This window comes from Lithobates pipiens, unplaced genomic scaffold (genome assembly GCF_037356315.1).
Source record: "Lithobates pipiens isolate NorthernLeopardFrog02 unplaced genomic scaffold, aLitPip1_a1.2 Scaffold_19, whole genome shotgun sequence".
Taxonomy (NCBI): Eukaryota; Metazoa; Chordata; class Amphibia; order Anura; family Ranidae; genus Lithobates; species Lithobates pipiens.
This window is the reverse complement of record NW_027507764.1, coordinates 367,295,950-367,316,963: the sequence shown is the minus strand read 5'-3', so window position 1 is coordinate 367,316,963 and position 21,014 is coordinate 367,295,950. Positions and strand designations below refer to the sequence as shown.

General features: G+C 40.2%; 1 long non-coding RNA gene across 5 annotated transcripts in view; it reads right to left on the bottom strand.

The window, feature by feature from the left end:
- Positions 1-21,014, bottom strand: part of LOC143996945 (uncharacterized) — a 424,914-nt gene that overhangs the window by 390,029 nt on the left and 13,871 nt on the right. Inside the window, exon 3 of one of the 5 annotated variants that reach the window (XR_013277628.1) lies at positions 12,371-12,430. The exons of the other annotated variants lie outside the window; for them this stretch is intronic. This is a non-coding gene — a long non-coding RNA (uncharacterized LOC143996945). The remainder of the gene's footprint in view (positions 1-12,370; positions 12,431-21,014) is intronic. 5 annotated transcript variants of the gene reach the window in all.

Sequence of the window (21,014 nt, the reverse complement as noted above, 5' to 3'; positions counted from 1 at the left end):
CTTCAGCCTTATAGTAGAAGGAACTTGTGGTGCCCCCATCCCTACAATACATGCTGTGCCCAAAGCAGCCCCCCCTTCTGCCCACCCCTTGTTCCAGCCCTGGTTCCAGGTCAGTGTGCACTGAGGCCAGCTAGCATTTTCAAAAGACAGTTGACATTCTTGACTCACATATTTATATCACTGTAGGTTTACTCTCACAGCTTTCAACATACTTTTCCATTCACACCTCTCCATCGGGGTGTGTTGGAGTAACACATTTTCAATGGCACCCCAACACTCTAACCCAATGCACTACCATGCACTGTTTTGTAAAAAAAAAAATAGTGCTTGTCCTTTTTTTGCCTATTTTGTTGCATTGTCAGGTCATTCATTTGAATGGGCTACCTTAAAGTGGGAGTCCGCCGTTTTTTTTTGTTTTTTTTTAAGCCATCAGCTACAAATACTGCAGCTGCTGACTTTTAAAATAATGACACTTACCCGCCCAGCGCGCTCGCGATGTCGGCACCCGAAGCCGATCTCTCGATCGTCTCTCGGGTGCTGCCGCCGCCATCTTGGGTATGGGAATCAGGAAGTGGAGCCTTGCGGCTTCATTTCCCGGTTCCCTACTGCGCATGCACGAGTCGCGCTGCGCAATAAGGATGGTCCCCGCTGTCTCTGGGATCCATGTGTTTCCCAGCAGACAGCGGGGGACCTTCAGAAAGGGGCGTAGATTCTGCGGAAAGGGGCGTAGCTTCTGCAGATATCTATGCCGGAAGTGGGTGCAGATACCTGTACTGTACAGGTACCTGCACCCCCCTCCCCCCTGAAAGGTGCCAATTGTGGCGCCGGAGGGGGGAGGGTTCCAATGAGCGGAAGCTCCACTTTAGGGTGGAGCTCCGCTTTAATGCAACGTACGTTAACACAAAACACAATATAACCATCCGCCTAACTGGGAAAATACGGTAGCTGGGCACAATGATGAACGAAGGAAAGATGACCTCCGCTCTCCTCTATGGCCACAAGGACTGGAGCGATGTCATGATGTTATTTATGGTTCCGGCCCCATGTAACCAAGGCCATTTGTTTTTAAGCAAAAGATCCACATTTTTTTTTGATCTTTTGCTTTTAAGGGTAGACCCTTTTAGAGGTAGACCCCAGATCTCTCCATAAAGAGGACCCGTCATGCTGTATTGTTATCGCAAGGGATGTTTACATTCCTAGCGATAGCAATAAAAGTGATTACATTAAAAAATTAAAGAGACAGTGTAAAAATTGAAAAAGGTAATAAAATAAATGTAAACAAACATATTTTTTAAAGCGCCCCCATGTTTGCGAGCAGTGGTGAACGCATACCTAGGTCACGCCCACATATGTAAAAGGTGTTTGCACCACACATGTGAGGTATCGCTGCTAACACTAGAGCAAGAGAAATAATTCTAGGACTAGACCTCCTCTGTAACTCTAAAATGGTAGCCTGTAGGAATTTTTAAAGTGTCGCCTATTCCACGAGGGTGCGCAGTTTTAAAGCATGACACATTAAGTATCTATTTACTCAGCGTAACATCATCTTTCATATTTTACAAAAAAATTGGGATATATACTGTGTTTGTTTTCTTTTGTAATTGATTAAAATGTATTTTTTCCCAAAATTATGCTCTTGAAAAACCACTGCACAAAAATCATGTGACATAAAAAAATTGCAATGAAGGCCATTTTATTCTCTATGGTCTCTGCTAAAAAAAAAAAAATATATATATATATATATATATATATATATATATATATATATATGGGATGTACCAGGATGGTAGGCAAAATCTTACATTAGGGGCACCTTTTCCAGTGACCGCTATCAAAAATAAATTTCCTCTCACTTTTTGTTGTGTCTCCAGAACTGGAAATCCAGGGAAACCCCCACAATGGTTGTATTACGTGAGTCAAACGGTTTAAAATTTTAGATTAACGTAACCTACTTTTATGTTAGCGTGGGCATCTTATTTAACTATAATGATGTTAGATTTGCTAAAGAGGCTTCTATCAATTTGTAAATCCTCTATTTAAATCTATATAGTAAAAACTAGCCATAAACTGTTCAAATTTTAGCTGATTCCTAATGAACCAGCTGATATACGTTTCATGGATAGCCTTGTAGGCCCCTTCCTGCCTCACCCCTCACCCTTCACTTGAAAAATCCTTTGCTGGTTGGGCGCTTGTTGAAATACAATAGCCCGAAGGGGCAATTTGTCCATTTGTGCTATTAGCATGGATGGAGGAATCTATTAACATTTTTAGCCTTCTGCTAAAAAAAAAAAAAAAAAATCTATGAATATCTTAATTCTAACAAGTTAGAGGGCCAAACATACTAGGTGAAGTATTAGGCAAAGTTAAATAAACCTGTGCTCATCTAAAAATCCAATTGCATATAGCAAAACTCACTTTTAAAAGAAAATTCCTGCGCTTAATTAGATGTTTTCAGTAATTTAGTTCACTTTACTTCACTGAAGACATTAGTAAACCAAGACACAGGCTGCCACATGGAACCAATACAGGTGCTCGAAAATATCTTTATCACTGAACCCATCACTTGCTTGCTTTTATATATGCCCCTCTTTAATAGTTACAATATCTGAGCTGATTTAAATAAATCACTTAATACAAAACTATTGCCATCCCTGTTTGGGGCACGGATTAGAAAATCAAAGAGGCAAAGACTAAAAATTATATAAAATACAAAGCTTTACTTTTTTTATAAATTGGTTATAATGGTTATAATGAAAGCAAGTTCAGAATGGACAAACCACAATGTACACATCTACACTAAACTATAAGGGAGAGACAATGGTCCTTAGAAAATTAAACACCTTTCTAATGTTTTTTATCACTACATTTTCATCCTATTAAAAATGGAGCAAACACAATGTGCTTATTTAATTAGTTGTTTTTTCCATTAACTTATACAATCATTTATCTGTATACAGTACGTGCTGTTAAAACAGACTTGTAAATCCAGAAGCAGGAAGGTGCATTGAGATTATCAATACCTGTAGTCTCATTGGGTTTAACAGACTTATAAAGTTTGTAATGATTGTTTTAGAATTACCGCAATCTTGTAATTATTTTGTATACAGTGATTATAGGGCCTTCTGTCATGGTGCCAATGCACAATGCACAACATCTGTTTGCCAACGGATTTACATTTGTGATTGAACGCTAGAGGTCGCACTGTTCAGGAGGCTCCTCGGAATGGAGGTCTGATAACAATGGGCTCCTATGTATTCCCGGGTACTAGGTTTCTTTGTTTCATATGCACTCCTATTGAGTCTTGGCAGTTCATTCAAGTGGCACAGTTTGGGCCGCGTTGTTCTCGGTGTGCCATAGTAGAGTTAAAAACAAGACGCTACGAAAAAAAGAAGCATTTGAAAGGGCTTCAAAAGAAAATATTTTGCATGAAAGTTCAATTTGAAAGTTATACAATAACACATTTAGCATTGGATTTCCATAATATTAGTACGGCATTATATAAGTATATGGATGTCCGAAAGGACTGATGCACCGCTTTGCCAATTTGTAAATATTTTAATGAGGAAGTAAAAAAAAAAACAGATTCATGTTTAATTTTTCTGCTTACAAATATTATAATAGTAATACATCATGTAAACGTGCCACGGGCTGTTGATCATAGTTTATCAACACTTTACAGAGCAAGAGAGCAGTTAAAGTTAACAGAATAACATTAAAGTAATGCAAACAATTTATAAAACGTAATAATTGCGATTTTGAACAGAGTGCCTCCACTGCCTTCATTTTGCAAAGTACATCCTCTGCCTGCCTGATGCATTGGATATCGCTCCAGTGAGCACTATCAAAAATGCTGCTGAAGTCGAAGAAACTTTAGGGGGAAAAAAGTTGACTTTGCTGTGACATATAATTAACCTTTCACATAGTGCCCTGGTCAGTAGCTTCGTTATCCCGTTGCTAGGCATCCAATGAAATACTGTTGACATAGGTTCTATCCCCGCAGAATTTATATGCTGAAACCAAAACTGCATAAAGCAGGGCAAACAAAAGTCTTCTTTGAGAAGCAACGTTATACAGTTTAGGAAGAAAAAGAAAAGAGAAACTATTTTTAGTAAGTGTATATATCAGCCACTATTGTAACGTATATCCAAAAAGATTTTTGCTGAAACTCTAAATCTGAACTCCAGGAACATATTAAAAAAAAGGCAAATGAATGAAATTTTCTATTTAAGCAAAGTACAACTAGTGTAAGTTGATAATTTGTCTTGATATCAGCCTAGTGTAATTCATTGTAAGGCAGACTGGAAGAGCGAGGGCAACTCCAGAAAAAAATGCAACTTTTTTCTTGCACATGTTCAGACAGAGAAGAAAGCACAGTGAGCATAGAGTCAACTTCTTTAGTGTGCTGCTACTTCTTCACTGTCTAATCAGCAAGCAATTTTTAACAGTATTTTTGGCCAAGCAATTCTGTTTTTGCAGTAGAGACTGGGCTGTCTGGCAGAGGTATCTAGATCACAAAACTGGCTGCAATTTCAATTTTGTATTTTGTAAAAAATTTGCCATATATTAATTTTAACTGTAAGTATAGCTGTTTGTGTGTTTTAGCTTTGAAAACATTACTCATTTGCTATGTAGCCATCTGTATGGCACATAATGTGATTAAAATTCCCTAAATAAATCCCAAATCCAGACAAAACTTTTTCCTTAAAGTTGGAAGTAAACCCTCCTATTGTTTTAAGCCAAGGAAGCTGCCATCTTGACCTCTGTTTAATCCTTAACTACCATGATGCAGCACATGTGATCAGTTATGACAGAAGCCATTGGATGGTTTGAACGTTTGGTTGAGAACACAACCAATGTTACAGTTAGTATTCTCGGCACATGCCAGGAACCTAACTGTTTTTGAAACATTATTACATTTTAAATCAATGGGTTTACTTCCGCTTTAAACTGGCCATAGACAGTTTGAATCTCGGCCAAACCATGTATGGGCAGGCTGAATGTACCCATGTTGATAGCTCAAAATGGGTACAACCAGCCTGTTGGATTGTACATGTGATTTCCCCTGTCCCCCTCCCTGGTGGGAGAACACAGTGGCTCCATGGGAGGGATTCCCCCATCAACACTGACTGTGTTGATGGGGGAATCAAGTGATTTTCAAGTGAAATCAAGTGAAAATCGCTCCCTCCATGGCTGACCTTAGACAGAGTAAGGAAGGGATAGAACCTGTGCCAGGCTTTAAGTTGCAGTGACATTGCCAGAATTGCATCCAGAGAGATACAATCACTTCTGTAGTGACTGCCAGAAACATGTTCAAAAAGTACCATCAGTTCTGCAATGACAACACCAGAAACACTTCCACAGTGGCACAATTGGTTCTGCAGAAACACTCTCAATAACATGTCTACAAAGATACAATCAATAAATATTTTTAAGATGATTAATCATTTAATCAAAAAACCCACGTAAAGATTGTATCAATTACCTGAGTCAGTCTGCCAGATCCCTTCAGTCAGGGGGTGTATAATAAACCCCAATTCTTAGCGTCACTGGGATTAAAGGACCTCCAATCATTGGTGTCAAAGGGAGAAAAAGAAGCCCCAATTGTTGGTGTCAGTGGGTTAACATGAGCTCCAATCATTGATGTCAGTGAGATAACACAACCTCCAATCATTGATGTCAGTGGGATAACACAGCCTCCAATCATTGATGTCAGTGGGATAACATGAGCTCCTATCACTGATGTCAGTGGGATACAAAGAGCTCCAATAATTGGTGTCAGGGGGGAAAAAGGTGCCCCAAATCATTGGTGTCAGTGGAATAAAATGAGCCCCAATGAATGGTCTCAGTGGAAGTAAAATGAGTCCCAATCATTGGTGTCAGTGAGATGAAATGAACACCAACCATTGGTTTCCCTATTTGCCCCAATAATTGGTGTCCGAGGGATAAAATATGCCCCAATCATTGGTGTCAGAGAGATAAAATTAGCCCCAACCCTTCTTGTGAGATCACTTCACCCGTCACATCTCTAGTTACACTGCCGGGTGCTGTAACGCAAACAGACCACACAGTAATAATTTCTTGTGAGCCTTGACAACTCTGTTATATAATACATATATTATATTATTATATATATATATATACACAATGTATATCAAATATATATAAATATATATGTAGTCTCCTTTTTTCCTTTTTACATTTTTACAGATGAATAATTCAGATTACCCCCAGTGGCATAGTCAGCCTAAACAAATCTTTTCCACTGATAAACTATGGAAAACATGGCATCTTTTTGTTTTTTTATAAGTAAGTAAGGTGCAGAGTAATGTAACCCATAGCACATCCTAACCTTTCTATGGCTTGTATACAGCAAAATGAAACCTGATTGGCTGTTAAGAGTTACTGAGGATAACCATTGCATTTCATTTATCTTGTTACAGAGGAAACAAAATTATCAATAATTCCATACTGTACATAGTTGTCAGAATATATGTATGAATTAATATAGGCCCGAGTCTGTTTAGTCTTTTTTGTCTTATATAATCTGTTTAGTCTTTTTCGTCTTATATAATCCTTACAGACTCTTTTACTGGGGGTTCCCTACAGCAGAATTCTTCTGTGAAGAGCAGGCAACCATAATGAAAACTAAGGGGCTCATCTATACTGGAGAGCAGATAATAGCACTAGCCACTCTCCATTATAATTTGTATGTTACTCAATAACACGGCCTGCGTTTTACCGATAAGTCATAAAATGCAGGCCACATGGTGGAGCCTGCAATGTCCTAATGCAGCAGAGAGAACTCCATAATTGGAAGAAAGCTGGTTTCATGACTTTGACAGGTCACGTGATTAGGCTCTCCACCCGGAGATGTTATTAATTTATTTTTTTATTGATTGCTTTTACTCATTGATTTTAATAGCGCTAAGCTGGCTTCAGAGTCCTGAACACATTTATAAAGCATATATAAAGCATATTGTGATTTTTTTTTTAATTAGCAGTATGGCCTTGATAAGGCTATACCACTGCTATTAAAGTGAACTCCTTGGTTAATCTTCCCAACATAAATGAACTTTTCCTGACATTTTTTAAATGATGTCTTAGCCCTTGTACACACGGTCGGAGATTCCGACGGAATGTGTCCTATCGGACCGTTTTGTCGGATAATCCGACTGTGTGTGGTCTCCATCGGACTGTTTCCGTCGGAGTATCTGACGGACCAAGTTTTCCAACTTGTCCGTAAAATTTTCCGGCAAAATGCTCTGATCGGACATACTCTGATCATGTGTAGCCTACTCTGACGGACAAAGTGCCACGCATGCTCAGATCAAATTCCTAGACCAAAGCTATTGGCTACTAGCCTGAACGTAGTCCCGTTGTAACGAAATAACGTCATCACGTTATGTACAATTGGATTTTCCGACAAGTTTGTCTGACCGTGTGTATGCAACAGTTTCGGACAAAATCCGTCAGACAAAATCCGTCAGGTTTGGTTGGCAGAATGTCCGACCGTGTGTACAAGGGCTTAGACTTGTCCCCACCAAGCCCTACCCCCTTCCAGAAAAGCTCCACCAACTTGGCTTGGCCATGCCCTTGTTCTGCCAGTGTCACAACTGCCGATGGCAGGAGAAACAACAGATCATACATGACCCAGTGGTGTTGATTTACTAAAGCTGGAGAGTGCAAAATCTGGTGCAGCTCTGCATAGAAACCAATCAGCTTCCAGGTTTTTTGTCAAAGCTTAATTGAACAAGCTGAAGTTAGAAGCTGATTGGCTACCATACACAGCTGCTCCGGATTTTACACTCTCCAGTTTTAGTAAATCAACCCTATTTGGGATATCTGCCACAACACCTTGCTCACTGCTTGGAATGTCTAGGTGTAATTATTTTCATTTCAAAATGCCATTATTCCATTTATGGATATATGGCACTGGGGACATAAATTACCTCTAAGCTGGCTGCTGTAAATATTCTCCCTTCAGTGATGCTGGATCCTCTTCACAGCGGTGAACTTCCGACGCTGCGTGACTCCGCTGTGATTGTGTACACTTATACTGCAACATTTACACGTCATATATTTGTAACTTTTAGTTTATGTTTAAATAGTGGAAAACTGATCAGCTCACGGAGACAGGCATGTTCCATCTCTACTGTGGGCATCTGAAGCCCCCTTCTCTTAATTTCCGGGATTCGGTGGAGCTGGCTACTCAGCATGCACCTCCCAATCTTGCGCCTGCGCAGTAATGCGCTCTCTATTCCTGACAGGTTGCCATAGGAGTGCCGGCGTCAACAGAAGTTCCAGGCCCCATTGCTATAGCAACCTGTCAATCAGAGGACAGACTAGAAGGTAATGGAAGTCGGGGGAAAGTAGGAAATAACACGAGATTTCATCATTAGGTGATTCGCATGGACTCCTGGGATAGATCACGCCGATATCCATAAAATTGCCTAGGCGGCCACAGCTGGTCGTACTGCACAGAATAAAAGCAAAAAGATATTTACTAATTTTAAAAAAATAAATAAAATTGCAAGAAATGGGTGGAACTCTGTTTTAACTGCCTCTAACAGTGGATGATCACTGATTACCCTTTATTTCTGCCCTACGCCTTTTATTATTTTACCAGAATGGAAAGTGTTCTTTGAACAAGTTGGATGAATGACAGAATCCCTCTCCCACATTCATAGAATGCCTTGGATAATGTCTTGCATTCTGTGACAATAATACAAGGAGTTCTGTGAGTGGGTATGTGGGGTGGAAAGGATGGCCGATTGGCATGATCCTTCACTGTTAGCATCGAAGTAGGTAACCCCTGTAGCCTCGGAAGTTCACTGGTCTGAGGAGGATCCAGCATCACTGAAGGTGGGATTTTTACAGTAAGTAACCGGCAGCCAGAAGAACATCATCATCAGAGGTAAGTCATGTCTCTGGTTCTGTATACCCCAAAACAGTTTAATTAAACTACAGCTTTCATTTCTGTAAATCTGAAATAAATGGCTATGCCTGGAGAACTGAAAAGCATGGGCATGAAGAAAGAAAGATTAATATATATTTTATCTGCAGCTGTGGTAGCAGGATTGGCGTAGTCATGTGTCAAGAAGAGGTGTTAAGCCAATGGCTGCAAGCGTTGATCTGTGAATTCTGGCAGGGGTTGAGGGAGGGGATGGGGGAGCCTCCCCTCTGTCAGAATTCATTAGAACAGCAGGGGAGATCACCGCACATTACTTATGTACAGTGGTGTGAAAAAGTGTTTGCCCCCTTCCTCATTTCCTGTTCCTTTGCATGTTTGTCAAACTTAAGTGTTTCGGAACATCAAATCAATTTAAACAATAGTCAAGGACAACACAAGTAAACACAAAATGCAATTTGTAAATGAAGGTGTTTATTATTAAAGGTGAAAAAATATCCAAACCATCATGGCCCTGTGTGAAAAAGTGATTGCCCCCTAAACCTAATAACTGGTTGGGCCACCCTTAGCAGCAACAACTGCAACCAAGCGTTTGCGATAACGTGCAATGAGGCTTTTACAGCGTCCTGCAGGAATTTTGGCCCACTCATCTTTGCAGAATTGTCCTAATTCAGTTACATTAGAGGGTTTTCGAGCATGAACGGCCTTTTTAAGGTCATACCACAACATCTCAATAGGATTCAGGTCAGGACTTTGGCTAGGCCACTCCAAAGTCTTCATTTTGTTTTTCTTCAGCCATTCGGTGGTGGACTTGCTGGTGTGTTTAGGATCATTGTCCTGCTGCAGAACCCAAGTTCGTTTCAGCTTGAGTACACGAACAGATGGTCGGACATTCTCCTTCAGGATCTCTTGGTAGACAGCAGAATTCATAGTTCCTTTTATCACGGCAAGTCTTCCAGGTCCTGAAGCAGCAAAACAGCCCCAGACCATCACACTACCACCACCATATTTTACTGTTGGTATAATGTTCTTTTTATGAAATGCAGTGTTCCTTCTACGCCAGATATACTTGGACACACACCTTCCAAAGAGTTCCACTTTTGTCTCATCGGTCCACAGAATGTTGTCCAAAAAGTCTTGGGGATCATCAAGATGTGTTGTGGAGAAATTGAGACGAGCTTTGATGTTCTTTTTGCTCAGCAGTGGTTTTCTCCTTGGAACTCTGCCATGCAGGCCATTTTTGCCCAGTCTTTTCCTGATGGTGGAGGCATGAACGCTGACCTTAACTGAGGCAAGTGAGGCCTGCAGTTCCTTGGACGTTGTTGTGGGGTCTTTTGTGACCTCTTGGATGAGTCGTCGCTGTGCTTTTGGGGTAATTTTGGGCGGCTGGCCACTCCTGGGAAGGTTCACCACTGTTCCATGTCTTCGCCATTTGTGGATAATGGCTCTCACTGTGGTTCGCTGGATTCCCAAAGCTTTGGAAATGGCTTTATAACCCTTTCCAGACTGATAGATCTCAATTACTTTCTTTCTCAATTGTTCCTGAATTTCTTTGGGTCTCGGCATGATGTGTAGCTTTTAAGGATCTTCTGGTGGACCTTACTGTGTCAAGCAGCTCCTATTTAAGTGATGCCTTGATTGTGAACAGGTGTGGCAATAATCAGGCCTGGGTGTGGCTAGAGAAATTGAACTCAGGTGTGGACAACCACAGTTATAGTATGTTTTAACAAGGGGGGCAATCACTTTTTCACAAAGGGCTATGATGGTTTGGATTTTTTTTCACCTTTAATAATAAACACCTTCATTTACAAATTGCATTTTGTGTTTACTTGTGTTGTCCTTGACTATTGTTTAAATTGGTTTGATGTTCCGAAACACTTAAGTGTGACAAACATGCAAAGGAACAGGAAATGAGGAAGGGGGCAAACACTTTTTCACACCACTGTATGTCAGTACAGGCATCTGTCAGTGTGTACACAGCTTTAGAGAACAGAAGTCTCAGACTTGTAGGTAAAGTAGGAGACAATGGGGTTGATTTACTAAAACTAGAGAGTGCAAAATCTGGTGCAGTACTACATAGAAACCAATCAGCTTCCAGGTTTTCTGTTAACACTTAATTGAACAAACTGAAGTTAGAAGCTGATTGACTAATATTCACAGCTGCACCAGATTTTGCACTCTCCAGTTTTAGTAAATCAACCCCAATGAGAAAAAGTAGAAGCTGGCTCCACAGAAAGAGAAGTAAACAGAGGTCATTAATACCGACTGAAACGTTTTATTCCTTTTTATACCCTGATTGGTTGTTTAAAGTAACTCTGTTGCTGATTTTAAAGAGTTAAACAAATCACCACCTACAAAAAAGAGTGTTATACTCACATTTCTCCAATCTTTTTCTTTCTTGCAGAATCTTCACTTCCATGAGAGCTGGATGCCTGCTCCCCCCGTCTGCTCACTGTGGTTCCATCGACCGCCCCCCTAGGTCACTGTGTCCTGTAGTGACAGTAGGACTGGAAGAAGGAACCACAGCATGTAGTGAGCCACCAGGCATCGAACACACCCTGAAGGCCATTGAAGCATTAGTTCTTGAACAAAGCAAAGATTGAAAGAATTTGGAGGTGGCACAGTTGCATTCAATAATAATGCCGATCCTAAATAAAACTTGTTACTTGTAGGGGTTATCTTACTAAAGACAAATAGGCTGTTCACTTTGCAAGGGAATATTCCTCAGAGCTTAGTGAAGGTGTGGAAATTCCACCCAATAATGTGCAAGGAATTACAAAAAAAACAGCAGTTGTGCTTGCACATTGGATAATGGAAGCTTCTCCTCATTCACTAAACTCTGGGGATAATTCCCTTTCAAAGTCAAAAATCGATTTGCCTTTAGTAAACCAACCCCATATTCTTTGCAGCTGTTTTGCAAATTTTAATGAACCGGCACACATATATTCTACAGTGCTTTTCAGAGCAGAATCAACCATCTGTATCAGTCCTTGCCCTAGTGCTTACAGCCCTGCAATAGTCATTTCACACTCTACCACAACTTTTAATATGAAGCTAATTAACTTTCTCATATGGTTTGGCTTGTGTCCTTAGATCTGTAGTGGTACAAGAAACCAGTGATAATCATTGTGATACAGTGCCATCCATACCGATATAAATTGTATATATATATATATATATATATATATATATATATATATATATATATATACACAAACATTTATTGTAGGTGAATAACCCTTATGGCCCATACACACGATCAGAAAATCGTATGAAATCGGTCGTATGATAATCTGATCGTTAATACACAGTTTTCGAGAGTCAATCATGACAGTTCATCCAATATTATCCAAAGGATCAAGCACGAAAAATGTTCTTGTATGATACCAGATTGTACGATTTTAGTTTAATCAGAACAGTATTCATCCGAAAATACAATCTAAAAAAAAAAAAATACAATACCTGACATCACTACCAAATTTTTGTTCTGCCGTACGAGAATTTTCGTAACTTTAGTAACCTCTTCATTTTCGATATGAGATTAGCATGCAAAAAAACAAAACAAAAAAAACAGCCGATCATTCGTCCAATAATCTCATCATGTGTACCAGGCATTAGACAACCCCAAAACAAAAAAGCTCATATTTTAATACACTAAGAGCTTTGCATAGAAACCAATCAGCTTCCAAGTTTTTTTGTGTCAAAGCTTAATTGAACAAGCTGAAGCCAGAAGTTGATTGGCTACCATGCACAGCTTTTTCAGATTTTTCACTCTCCAATTTTAGTAAATCAACTCCTAAGTGTATGCATAATAACTTTTACATATGTCATCAGCTAACTACCATATGCATAATTGCTATCACAGATACCTGAGCTTTAAAAGCTACAGCCGCTATGATGCTTAGCATTAATTTTTACACCTATTACTGCTTTACTATTATATATTTAATATAACAAATATTTTAGCATGTATAGTATTTTGTATGGTAATCTGGTGTTGCTAGGCCAGGTTGTATGTTTCGGTAATCCACTTGGACTGTTCTAGAAATCAAATAAAACCAAAATCCCACAGACCCTACACAGCCTCTTGGGAAGACATGCCGTCAATCACTAGGCTGCGTCTTGTAGGACAGAATGACTTAATGAAGCAGAAGGATGACTGGCAGGTCACATACAGAATGCAGCTTTTGTTACCATTGCAATTTACAAACACATTTTGGCATTAAATGCATAAAGATTCTTTGTGAACATAGTTAAATCAAGCATGTGTCACCACATTGGAGATACAAATTAGTTTTTTTTTTGTAAATTTAAATAGCAAGTTGTTTAGTAAGGTGTACATTACCCCTCCTTTTTTTGTCAGTGGTTGGAGCATGAGTCACGTCATGTGACATAGTGCTTCTTCATGGAGGTCTAGACATGGGAGTGTACCTTTGTTGCCTAGTTTACTAAAGGCAGCACAGAAGCTTCCATATGGACAGTGAAAGTTACATAGGTTACAACCGCCAAACGGACATGGGATTTCACTGTGTAATTACCGATGGATTGCTGAGTGAAAGCTAAAGCTTATGTGTACCTTGTGCAATATTAGTACCGTATGGAACACTATTGTGTCACTGGGTGTTCCTGAAATAATATTATTTTAAATATATAGTTGACCCAAATCTCTCCCAAATAGCCCCACGCACTGATTCTGAAAAAAATAATTTAGCTCTATTTTGCAGTAACAGTTTTCCAGCTAAAAACTCCAATTCATCTGTATGGGTCACTGAATGTAAACAGTGGGACACATTTGAAGTAAAATGAAACCGTTAATTTTTAAACATTCGGTTATTGGTAGAAGATGGCATTCTGAATTGCCAAAGGCTTCTTCTATATTTCAAAGACTGCACACACAACATCTCCCAGCCTGATTTCTCGGCTCAGACCTACAGGTCATTCTGTCTCTTCTCCTCCTGTGAAAGCATGGAAGAATCAAACTTATTAGGTAAATCAGAGAGCAAAGTGAAGCAACCTATCACAACAAATCTTCTGGCTTCGGCAAACTCATCATTCCTCATCTGAATTTAGCAAAGTAAAATTACATTTTTTTCTAGGGGTAAGATTGCTCCACTTTTAAGCCTTGAGCAATGAGCTATACCACTTTCTAATTTCATAAATTAATTTAAATTAGCTAAAAAATTTCATGCTAGGTTGGTAAACCTGTAATTCCAGATACTACAGTTTTAGTGTTTAGGTGCCTGACAGTAGAAACTGAGTTTATTCATACCAGCATTCACCCAAAACTGCAATGTCACTTTTGAGGAACTGACTCCTAAGTACCACACATTAAACTTTCAGGATGGAGGTCAACTGCTGCAGTTCTACAGTTCACCTAGGTCAACTGCAGTCCAGGAAGGTAGGGGTGTAACAGCAAATTCAACTGCACTCTGAGGGGTACAAAAGCCAGGTAAACTGCAGTCCAGAAAGGTAGGTTTGTAACAACCAGGTCATTGGCAGTCAGGGGGGTACAACAGCCAGGTCAACTGCAGACCAGGAAGGTAGGAATGTAACAGCCAGGTCAACTGTAGTTTTACAGTTCAAGAAGTTGGGTAGTGGTGTAACAGCCAGGTTCACTGCAGTTCAGGAAGGTAGGAGTGTAAAAGCCAGGTCAACTGCACTCTAGAGGGGCATAACTAACAGCCAGGGCAACTACAGTCGGGGGGGGGGGGGGCTTCTAAGAGTCACACAATAAAGTTTCAGGCAAGAGGGTAGGAATGTAACAGCCAGGTCAACTGTAGTTTTACAGTTCAAGAAGTTGGGTAGTGGTATTACAGCCAGGTTCACTGCAGTCCAGGAAGGTTGGGGTGTAACAGCAAAGTCAACTGCACTCTGGGGGGTACAAAAACAGGTAAACTGCAGTCCAGAAAGGTAGGTTTGTAACAACCAGGTCATCAGAAGTCAGGGGGATATAACAGCCAGGTCAACTGCAGACCAGGAAGGTAGGGGTGTAACAGCCAGGCCATCGGCAGTCAGGGGGGTTGGTTCAACAGGCAGGTCAACTGCAGTTCAGGAAGGTAGGAGTGTAACAGCCAGGTCATCGACAGTCGGGGAGTTGGTTCAACAGCCAGGTCAACTGCAGTTCAGGAAGGTAGGAGTGTAACAGCCAGGTCAACTGCCCTCTAGAGGGGTATACCAGCCAGGGCAACTACAATCGGGGGGGCTCCTAAGAGCTACACAATAAAGTTTCAGGCAAGAGAGTAGGAATGTAACAGCCAGGTCAACTGTAGTTTTACAGTTCAAGAAGTTGGGTAGTGGTGTAACAGCCAGGTTCACTGCAGTCCAGGAAGGTAGGGGTGTAACAGCAAGGTTATTTTATTGCATTTTTTTGTGAACATTTGCCAAATTTCTTCCACCTCACTCAAAGTCCCAGGGCTCTTGTTCTCTTCTGTGCATTTTAGGGATTTAGGGATGGAGGTGGTAGAATGATTTTCCAGACCCTAATTTTTCTTTTTCTTTGACTGTAGTTTTACAGTTCAAGAAGTTGGGTAGGGGTATTACAGCCAGGTCCACTGCAGTCCAGGAAGGTAGGTGTGTAATAGCAAGATCAACTGCAAGCTGGGGGTTCAACAGCCATGTCAACTACAGTCCAGTAAGGTAGGGTTGTAACAGCCAGGTCAACTGTAGACTGGGAGGGTATAACACCAAGGTCAGTTGCAGTCTGGGGGGTACGACAGCCAGGTCAATTGCAGTCCAGGAAGGTAGGAGTGTAACAGCCAGATAAACTGCAGTCCAAAGGGGTATAACAGCCAGAGCAACTACAGTCCTGGGGGGGTTGTAACAGCCAGGTCAACTGGTGTCCAGAAGAGTTTTACCAGTTATTTTGTGTGTAAGACCTTATTAAAAAGTGAGAAGTTGAGAAAAAAAAAGGCTGGACGCAGACAGAACTAATTATTTTACAGTGTGAAGAAATATCCCAAAACTTGAACAATATTCTAGAAAATCATTCATTATTCTAAAAATTAGTTTGGTCATGTAGATGATTCTGCACAGATGTCACACAGACTCCGGCACCGCCCCCTTCCCTGCACACATTCTGCTATTATTCCCATTGATAACATCTGCCCAGTCATTTCTGGCCAACATCTGCCAGTTGATCAGCAACTTGTGATTGTTTCTGCACACAAAAACTAACCAACGACCATCGTATTGGGGGAGAAAATTAGCCCATCTATAGTTAGCCTAATAAAGGTATGGAGAATGCAGTACACTGCAGTGGCCAATCACATTTCAGTTTACTGTACAAGGATTTTTTATAACTTCTATTTATTTCTTTAACTATAATCTATTAAAAAGGGATTTTCACAAAAAGAAGGCAGGACAAGTATTGGAGGAAAGATTTGCGAGGCATAAGCCTGCATGCACATCTTTTCACCTTGCGTCTGCATTTGTTCTATTCAGCTATAACATAAAACGTCTGAGTACAAAGCGGAGATTTGTTCAGTTGTGATCATTATGTTGAGTTTACACATCAGTAAAAATCTCAGATTACGACGTCTGCTTTATGTTTCCTTAAAGGACCTTTAGTATGAAAATTGCACCACTTATACTGATACTAAGTATGACATATGGAATACATAAGTGACGTCTGAAGGATATCTAAAGCCTCATACACACGAACGGATTTTCCGAGGGGAAATATGTGATGACAGTCTGTTGGCGGAAAATCCAACCATGTGTACGTTCCATCGGACAATTGTTGGCCAACTTTCCGTGGACAAATGTTGGCTAGCAGGTTTTCAAATATTCCGGGAACAAATGCGTGTTGTTGGATTTTCCAAGCGTATGTACACAAGTCCGTCGGACAAAAGTCCAAAGTACAAACACGCATGCTCGGAAGCAAAGACAAGCCAGACGCGGTCGGTTTTGTAAACTAGCATTCGTGATGGAGAATTAACATTCATGACATGGCAAATTATGAAACCTCGAAATGCAGCGCACAATTCTCTTCTTTTTTAACCACTTCAGCACCGGACCAATTGGCTGGCCAAAAACCAGAGCACTTTTTGCGATTCGGCACTGCGTCAATTTAACTGACAATTGCGCGGTCGTGCGATGTGGCTCCCAAACAATATTGACGTCCTTTTTTTCCCACAAATAGAGCTTTCGTTTGGTGGTATTTGATCATCTCTGTGGTTTTTATTTTTTGCACTATAAACAAAAAAATAGCGACAATTTTGAAAAAACGCATTATTTTTTACTTTTTGCTTTAATAAATATCCCCCAAAAATATGTAAAAAAACAATTTTTTTCCTCAGGTTAGGCCGATTCTATATATTTTTGGTAAAAAAAAAATCACAATAACTGTTTATTGATTGGTTTGCACAAAATATATAGCGTCTACAAAATAAGGGATAGTTTTATGGCATATTTATTGATAATTTTTTTTTTACTAGTAATGGCGGCGATCAGCGATTTTTATCGTGACTGCGACATTATGGTGGACACATCGGACACATGTGGCATGATTTTGGGACCATTCACATGTATACAGCGATCAGTGCAATTAAAAATGCATTGATTACTGTGTAAATGTGACTGGCAGTGAAGGGGTTAACCACTAGGTGGCGCAGTAGGGGTTAAGTGTGTACTAGGGAGTGATTCTAACTGTGGGGGGGGGGACTGTGTGTGACACTACACTGATCACCGCTCCGGATTACAGGGAGCTGTGATTAGTGTCAGTGTCATTAGGCAGAACGGGGGAAATGCTTGTTTACATTAGCATCTCTCCATTCTTTCTCACCGTGAGACGATCACGGGTATCCTCGCGGACATCAAGTCTGCAGGACCCGCGATCACGGTCACAGAGCTCCCCGCAAGCCTCCTCTTAAAGGGCCACGTACAGGTACGTTAATCTGCCTGTATGTGCCCTTCTGCCACAGTATATCTGCGTGAGCCAGTCGGGAAGCGGTTAATGGGATAATAATGAAGTTGCTTTGCTGATGATACTGATGGAGTTATTACAAACACATTTTCAAAGGCTTTTTTTTTTCTTGTGATATCAAGAATAAAATTATTAAATTTTTTTTATTTGGGCAAGTTAGCACAACACCATTATACGGTCGTTTTTAAGATCAAAGTTACAACTATGTTGTCCTATAGTGTCCCTTTTTTATTTTACAAAAAAAACACAGTGCATTGTGCAGTAAAAAAAAGAAAACAAATAAAATTAGACATGCAATCTGCCAATAGAACTTAACCAAAAAGTACATTCTATGCATCCAATAATATAGAAAATATACCAAATCAAATCATTATTCAACCAAAAAAATAAGGTCAAAGCAATAGCTCCAAGGCCAATAATAAATGACATGTTATCTTCTCCGATTCTGCAACATGTCTGGTTGACAAACTGAAAAGTGCGAAATAAAAATTGCGAATCAACACTCACCAAACTTCTACTAACACAAAATTAGCAGAAAGAGCCCAAAGGGTGGCGCTAAAGAGCTGAAAAACAACATAGTACATCACTACGTTCGTAAATGTTGGATAACAATTGTGTGACAAATTTGGGCCAACGACCTTTGGACAAAATTCCACGGTTTTGTTGGCCAACAATTCGATCGTGTGTACGAGGCTTTACTTTTTCAATCTTTTGTATAACCTCTCTATATTTCTGTTCTGATGGATGGTCAAATCTACATATTAAAAAAATACACCAAGAATAATTCTCCGGCCTCGTACATACTATTTGCTTGGCTAGCTGTTACTTACTCGCCTGCTATAAACTCCAACCAACTGTCCAACCTGAAAGAGTGACCGCATTATCCTCACATAGACAGGACAACAAGGAAAGGGTGAGTACAATAATGGGTCCAGAAATACAAATTTAACAGACGGTAATAGCAAAACACAGATTTTTACAATACCCGTCAGCACTGCTACCAAAACGATGCAGAAAATCTTTTTTTTAAGTCACCAGCTCATCTTAGAGACAATGATGTCCCTGGTTCTCTATGTAAGGAAACAAAAATACTTTTTAATGAAGAGCAGCTCTCCATGGGTTCTATTGTTTGTTTTCTTCTTCTATTTCTTCTTCTTTAGAAAGAACTCCTACAACACAACTGACTTGATTCACTTACTTGCAGCACTGCAGAGCTCTGTCTTAAAAAGGCAAGTTCAGTTTAAGCCTATTCCTAAATTACGATGCCACATATTTGGGGTTAATTTACTAAAGGAGTAAAGACCATTCACTTTGCAAAGTGAATGCTTACTGAGTTTAGTAAATAGGTGAAGCTGCCTTCACTTTGAATACCCAATCATGCGCAAAAGACTTTGAAAACAAAATATTTTTTTGCTTGCATATAATTACATGATTGAATCACTTATTGACCGTCCACCGTACATTTACTGCTGCAGGGCAGACACTCTGCACCAGATCACATACCTAGTAAGTGATCTAAAAATTCTGGGTCTGGGGCCCCGTTGGCGACTCGCTCCTGCTGTGATCACACATGACGGGACCCCAGCGATGGGTACTGCTGACTCCATGTCCGCCCGCACCCATCAATTACACAGTGCAAGAGCAGAACCACAATCTGCCTATGTAAACAAGGCAGATTGTCATTCTGTCAGATGGGAAGGTATTGATCCTGTGTTTCTGCAAGGCAGGAACAAGGATCTTTGCTTTCCCCTAGTCAAAACACCTCCCACACAGTAAGAACATGCTAGGCACTTCATTAACCCTTTAAACGCCCCTAATGTTAACCCCTTCCCAGCCAGTGTCATTAGTAGAGTGACAGTGCATACTTTTATAGCACTAATCACTGTATTAGTGTCACTGGTCCCCAAAAAAGTGTCAAAAGTGTCAGTTAGGTACCCAATTTGTCTGCTGCAATATCTCAGTCTTGCTATAAGTTGCTGATCACTATCGTTACTAGTAAAAAAAATATATAAATAAACAAATAAATAAAAACATTCCATAGTTTGTAGATGCTATAACTATTGCACAAACCAATCAATATACTTTTATTGGGATTTTTTTAACAAAATCAGCAGAATACATATTGGCCTAAATTGATGAAGAAATTATATTTTTTTTATTGGATGTGTTTTATAGCAAAATGTAAATATTATAGCGCAAACAAAAAATGCAGAGGTGATCAAATACCACCAAAAGAAAGCTCTATTTGTGGGGGAAAAAACTGCCATACATTTTATTTGGGTACAGTGTCACACGACCACGCAATTGTCAGACAAATTAATGCAAAAAATGGCCAGGTCAAGGGGGGTAAATCTTCCGGTCCCCGGGCCATTTGGCTGGCCAAAGACCAGAGAGTTTTTTGCGATTCGGCACTACGTCGCTTTAACTGTCAATTGCGCGGTCGTGCGCCATGGCTCCTAAATAAAATTAACGTCCTTTTTTCTCCACAAATAGAGCTTTCTTTTGGTGGTATTTGATTACCTCTGAGTTTTTTATTTTTTGCGCTATAAACAAAAAAGAACAAAAATTTTGAAAAAAACATTTTTTTCCTTATTTTAGGTCGATATGTATTCTTTTACATATTTTTGGGGAAAAAATCGTAATAAGCGTTTATTGATTGGTATTTGCGCAAGTTATAGCGTCTGCAAAATAAGGGATAGTTTTATGGCATTTTTATTAATAATTTTTTCTTATTAGTAATGGCGGCGATCAGTGATTTTTACCGTGACTGCGACATTATGGCAGACACATCAGACACCTTTGGCGCTATTTTTTTTGGCCCATTCACATTTATACAGCGATCAGTGTGATTACAAATGCATTGATTACTGTGTAAATGTAACTGGCAGTGAAAGGGTTAGCCAGGAGGGGGCACTGTAGGGGTTAAGTGTGTCCTAGGGAGTGACTCCAACTGTGGGGGGGGGGCTATGTGTGACACGACACTGATCACTGCTCCCGATCACAGGGAGCTGTTATCAGTGTCAGTGTCATTAGGCAGAACGAGGAAATGTTTGCTTACATCGGCATTTCCCCGTTCTTCTTCACCGTGAGCCGATCGCGGTTATCCCCGCGGACATCGAGTCCGCGGGACCCGCGATCACACTCACGTAGCTCGCATCAGGGTCACGCTGCCGATGCTCACGC